At 40.0% G+C, this 6,304-nt stretch overlaps 1 non-coding gene across 1 annotated transcript; it reads left to right on the plus strand.

The window, feature by feature from the left end:
- Positions 1-2,907: 2,907 nt before the first annotated feature.
- Positions 2,908-3,014, plus strand: LOC141593528 (small nucleolar RNA R71). Its single transcript, XR_012521606.1, has one exon. It is a non-coding gene; the product is annotated as a small nucleolar RNA R71 (small nucleolar RNA).
- Positions 3,015-6,304: the final 3,290 nt, after the last annotated feature.

Genomic DNA, 6,304 nt, shown 5'->3' on the forward strand with positions numbered 1-6,304 from the left:
GTTTATGAGTGAATGAATGAATGAATGAAGGTAGGGTGGGTATTTAAAGAACTTGACATTTTCGAATTGCAGGGACAATCCGTGCGGATTAGGCGCAATCCGCTCGGATTTTTCAGCTTCAAATTTTCAAAAATCCCGCCTAGAGACGGGCGGATTCTGGATAATCCGCTCGGATTCTTTTTGGATGAGACGGGCGGATTTCGTGCAGGACGGACGGATTCTTATCCAGATATTTTTCTTTGTTTTTCTTCAGCTGCAAGACGGGCGGATTGATTACAAGACGGACGGATTCTGAGAGACGGGCGTCTTTCCAGAAATCCGCTCGGATTCTTCAACAGACGAAAATTTGCAGTTTTCAGCCCAGCCCAAGACGGGCGTCTTCTCAGCAGGACGCTCGGATCCTCTGGAGACGGGCGGATTCTCAGGAATCCGCTCGGATTGGTCCTTGTGTACACGGATTCAGTTCCATCCGTGCACCAACGCATTCCCTTATCATTCTTTCTTTCTTTCTTTCGAATCTTGTGTTCTTCATTGCGGGGGCACTACTAAGGCATGAATAGCCTAGGCAATTGCCATCCCCACACTAAGGTAAAGCACTACACATCAATTAAAATCATTAGTCCCTCCCTCACTTCTCTCTTTTCATGACAATTATTTTGATCAAAGTAAATAAAATCCAAAAATGACAAAAAAATGCAATACAAAAATTAAATGTAAGTTAGGGAGTTAGAAATATTCACAAGTGGTGGTTTAGGGAGGACTCCACCAAACTCTCATTCTTGATGAGATGTCAAGGGGGCATGTTCAAGGTGTTGTTGATGTTGCTCAACACCTCGAAGAAGTAATTAAAAGCTTGTTCATTGTTGTGGTAGAGGTCCTCAATAGACCGTGGCCCTTGTTGTTGATCATGATCGATGGCATGCCCAATGTAGGGATTAAAGATCCCTTCAAATTCGTCGTCCCAAAGACCACAAACTTCATTGAGTTGATCATTGAAAATCTCTTGCTTGGATGGAGACAACTCTCCCAATTTCTTTTCTTGGCCAATGAGGCCATCTTCTTCTTCCTTGGTTGATTTTGATGAGCTTTGCAAGCTCTCCTTTTCACAATTCACTTGCTCTTTGAATGGAGCATCTTCAACTTTCTTCTTCCATTGGAGTTCCGATTTCTTCTTTTCATCTTTCCGGCTATAATGATCAATCACGAAACATGGCTCATGCAAACGAGGAGCTCTCATGGTCTTGTCAAGATTAAAAGTTATGCTTTCATCTCCCACTTCTAGAGTGAGCTCTCCATGTTTCACATCAATCACCGCACCCGCGGTGTGTAGGAAAGGTCTTCCTAAGATGATTGGAATGTTGGAATCTTCCTCCATATCAACAATGACAAAGTCCACCGGGATGAAAAACTTCCCAATTCGTACGGGGACATCTTCCCATATCCCTAGCGGTGTCTTCGTCGATCTATCGGCCATTTGAAGAGTGATGTTGGTACATTTAAGCTCTCCCATTCCCAACCTTTTACTTACCGAGTACGGCATGACACTCACACTAGCCCCTAGATCACATAAGGCTTTGTTGATCATTGTGTCGCCAATGGTACACGGTATTGAGAAGCTTCCGGATCCTTTAACTTTGGAGGTGAACTCCCTTGAAGTATTGCACTACTCACCTTAGTGAAGGCGATAGTCTCAAGTTTCCGGATTGACTTCTTCTTTGTTAGGATATCTTTCATGTACTTTGCATAGGCAGGAACGTGATTGATCAATTCCGTGAAAGGAATTGAGACTTCTAAGTTCTTCACAATTTCCATGAACTTTCCAAGTTGATCATCAAATTTGGGCTTGGCTTGACGACTTGGAAAAGGAAGTCTAATCACAATGGGCTCCTTTTCTTTGGCTTTGTCTTCATTTTTCTTTGAACTTTCTTCTTTTGATGATTCCCCTTCCTTGGGACCTTGCACCACAACTTCATTCTCACTAGCTCTCATAATTTCATCCTCAACTTGCTTCTTTGGTGCTTCATATCTTGTACCACTTCTCAAGTGAATGGCACTAACCGTTTCATGTCTAGGGGATTACCTTGAGGTGGTAATTGCCCCTTTTGTCTTGATGAGTTTGAAGATGCTAGTTGGGTCAATTGTGTTTCCAACATCTTGGTGTGAGCTAGAATGTTGTTGATGGTGGTATCCTTTGCTTGGCTATCCTTTTGCATTTGGGTGAAGAATTCTTGTTGATTTTTTTGCATTTGAATGACCGCTTTTTGGACATCAAAACTTTGGTCATTGTGGTGATTGTATGGATTTTGATTTTGGTAGCCTTGGTTTTGATTGAAAAAGGGTCTTTGATTTTGATTTCTCATGGGTGGTGGAGTGTATGTAGTTTGAGGGTTTTGGACATTTTGGCTCTTGTACGAGAGATTTGGGTGGAACTTGGTGTTTTCATTGTAAAAATTTGAATAAGGGGTGCCACTTTTGTAAGCTTGGAAAGCATTGACTTGTTCGGTTGTTCCCCTACATTCACTTGAGTCATGACCTAAGGTTCCACAATTCTCACATATCCCGCTTGGGATTGATGAGGATGCCGTCATGGCATTGACATGATGCTTTGATGATTTTGAGCTTTCCTCAAGTCTAGCCATAGCTTGTTCAAACTTCAAGTTGATTGTGTCAATGTGAGCACTAAGTTGAGCACCCAATTGAGTCACGGTGTCCACTTCATACTTTCCTCCTCTAGTAGCCTTGCGAGGCCTACTATATTGCGAATTATGGACCGCCATTTCCTCAATCTTGTTCCATGTTTGATTGTCATCAACTTCGGTGAACATTCCATTTGATCCCATATTGAGAATGTTCCTTGAATCTTCATATAAACCATTCCAAAATTGTTGCACTAAAAACCATTCGCTAAGTCCATGGTGAGGACATGAGCGACAAATACCTTTGAACCGCTCCCAAGCTTCATACAAAGATTCTTCATCCCTTTGCTTAAAACCCGTAATTTGAGCTCTTAGCATATTTGTCTTCTCCGGTGGGTAGAATTTTTTGTAGAAAGCTAGAGCTAGCTTCTTCCAAGAATCTATTCCAAGGGTGGCCTTATCAAGGCCCTTCAACCATTGCTTTGTGGTGCCGATTAACGAAAAAGGAAATAAGACCCATCTTATTTGGTCTTGAGTCACGCCCGTTTGAGAGATAGCTTCACAATAATCACAAAATGTTTCCATATGAGAATGAGGGTCCTCACTAGGCATTCCCACGAATTGGCTCCTCTCAACTAGTTGGATGAAGGCGGACTTGGCAATAAAGTTTCTGGTAAGATGTTGTGGGGTAGGAGTACCATTTGGTAGATCCTCCTCGGTGGGTATAGAGTGTGACGAGAATTTAGGCATTGTAGGTGGATTTTGTGTGGTATTGTTTAATGGGTTCTCTTCTCCTTCTATTGCGAAAGGATTGACAAACTCACTAGTGGGTTGAACAACTTCACCAACACCTCCCAAATTCCTCCTAACAAGTCTCCTATTATTCGTCAAGGTTCTTTCGATTTCACGGTCAAAAGGTAACAAATCTCTTTGTAACCTTCTAGACATGCAAAATATCAAACAACTAGAAAACAATTAGAACAAACCTTGAGGAGTTTTACTTCCCCAAGGTGAAAAAGACACAACTAAAAACAATAAAAGAAATCTTAAATCAATTAAACACCGTCCCAACAACGGCGCCATTTTTGATCGAAGCCATTTGGTGTTCACAATTAAACATATATGGTCGTTGGTCAATGGTCGATACAAAACACAATTTATACTTCACAAACAACTCTACAATTAGTAAAGAGGCAAGTAAAGGTCGGATCCCAAGGGACGGGTATTGAAATGAAGATTCTATTGTAACTAGTGGTGTCTAGGGGTGTCACAAATTGGGTTGATGTAGAAGGTCACTAAACTAAAATAGCAATGAAAATAAACTAGCAAGGTAAATGAAATAAGGGTGTAAACAATTGATTAAAAGCACTAGGGTGTCATGGGTTCATAGGGGAATCATGGGATATGATCATACAAACATGTTCTCAAATTATAAGCAAGCAATTATTGTTGTGATGGATTGAGTTGGGTTATATCTTACAATCCTAGGAAAGTTTGGGTCCCTGAGCCGAATCTCTTGGATTGTACAACACCTACAAGTCGACTTAATCTTCCCTACTTAACACATGCATGGTCTAACAAGACTCGAGTTGGGTTATGTCTTACAAGTCAAGTTGAAAGGATAGAAGATGATAGTAAATGCAAGGATTCATAGGCTTAGCATTTCATCAAATATAACATGTGCATGTATTAAGATCAAAACAAGCAAGCAAATAAGATATGAAAGCATATTAATTTAAGCATGAATCATTCCCCATGTTGGTTTCCCCTAATCACCCATTAAACCCTAGCTAAGAGACTACTCACTCATTATCATATTGATCATGCTAGAAAGGTTGTCAATCATACTAACATAATGAAACATGATGAATAAATGAAAGTAATTAGCAATAATTAAAAAGGGATTAAGAGATTATACCTACTAATGATTCCAATAATAAAGCAAGAATAATAGAAGAACTTGATGATTGATGGAAGGTTGTCAATCTCCCAATAAACCCAATAATCTTCTAATTACCCAAAATAAATGAAGAACTAGAGAGAGATTAAAGAACTAAAACTTGGATTAAAACTTGATTAATATTTGATTACAATATTGAAGAGAGATTTGATTGATATTAACTACTCTAATTATTGATAAGAAGAACATGCTCCTCTAATTAGACTAATGGGGTATTTATAGTAAAAATTAGGGAGGATGCATTAGGGTTAACTAAGGGCTAAACTAGTAATTACACTTTTAAGTTGAGCAAGGAGCCTCCGGGATTGTCCGAGAGAAGTGCTTCTCCATTTCGTAGCTTGAAGAACGAAACTATCTTTGTCTTTGTGATCCGAGCGGATGGGAGTCGGGACGGCCGGATGCAGGATGGACGATCCGAGCGGATCAAGGAACAAGACGCTCGGACTGGCGACGGGTAATCCGAGCGGATTCCTGGTGAGGACGCTCGGACTGGCGAGGACGGACGGATTCCCTACAATCCGTTCGGATTGTAGTTCAGCAGCTTTCCTTCTTCTTTTTCTTCCCTTTTCTTCATGGATTCCTTGGGGATTTCCTTGGGGACTCAAGGATCCTTTTCTCAACAATGCTCTTCTACTTATGCTATGTACAAAGGCCTTCTAGTCTTGTCTCTCCTTGATGCTTGGTCATTGAATATGATCAATTTAGCCTTGTTTTGCCATGAAAATGCAAGATTCTTACTCCTTTCCTACCAAGGGATCAAAATCTCAAAGAATATGCAAAACAAAGAACTAAAGATAAGAAATGACCCAAATAGGCACTAAAAAGCATAGAAACAATGGTAATTCGGGGGCTAAATATGCGCCAATTATGGTCGCATCAGACTGACAAATATTGTTGTTGGCAAGTCGAGTAAATTTCTTCTACTGAATGTGCGCTTAATTTCAAATATATCAATGATCTAAAAAATTAAATTTGTTAGGAAACATACACATCGAGTGACGTGAACAAAATGAAAACATGGGGAGGAAAAGGAAAATAATACTCAAGGGTTACTTACCTCATCCATAATAAGGCCTTTCGGTCCAAGGCTATGCAAAGCTTCTCTTGTGACTTCCATCCACGGAGTGGACACCATAACGTCACTTCATTATTGATAAAATTCAATTAGTAGATATATTTATTACAATAAAAAAAATCAAAGAATCAAAGCAAAAATATGACATTACTGTTTAGTTTTCTTTGATTTCTTTCGAACAAAATTAAGCAATTCATTGTCAGTGTATCGAGGCCATTCTAGTGCATCATTTTGTACTATTTCTCTGGATAGGTTCTCTTGATTGCACGCCCTCAACTCCTTACTGGCAGATGGTTTATCGAGGCCGGAAACAATTGGTGTAGAAGGATGATGCGATCCCGCTAAGTGTTCACAAATTAAGATGTGGTCGTTGGTCACGGTCGAATCAAAACACAATTTATAGCTTAACAAGCAACTCTACAATTAGTAAAGAGGCAAGTAAAGGTCGGATCCCAAGGGACGGGAGTTGAAATGAGATTTCTATTGTAACTAGTGGTGTCTAAGGGGTGTCACAAATTGGGTTGATGTAGAAGGTTACTAAACTAGAATAACAATGAAAATAAACAAGCAAGATGAATTAAAGGGGGTGTAAACAATTGATTAAAGGCACTAGGGTGTCATGGGGTCATAGGG

Source organism: Silene latifolia, chromosome 7, assembly GCF_048544455.1.
Source record: "Silene latifolia isolate original U9 population chromosome 7, ASM4854445v1, whole genome shotgun sequence".
In the NCBI taxonomy this organism is placed as follows: Eukaryota; Viridiplantae; Streptophyta; class Magnoliopsida; order Caryophyllales; family Caryophyllaceae; genus Silene; species Silene latifolia.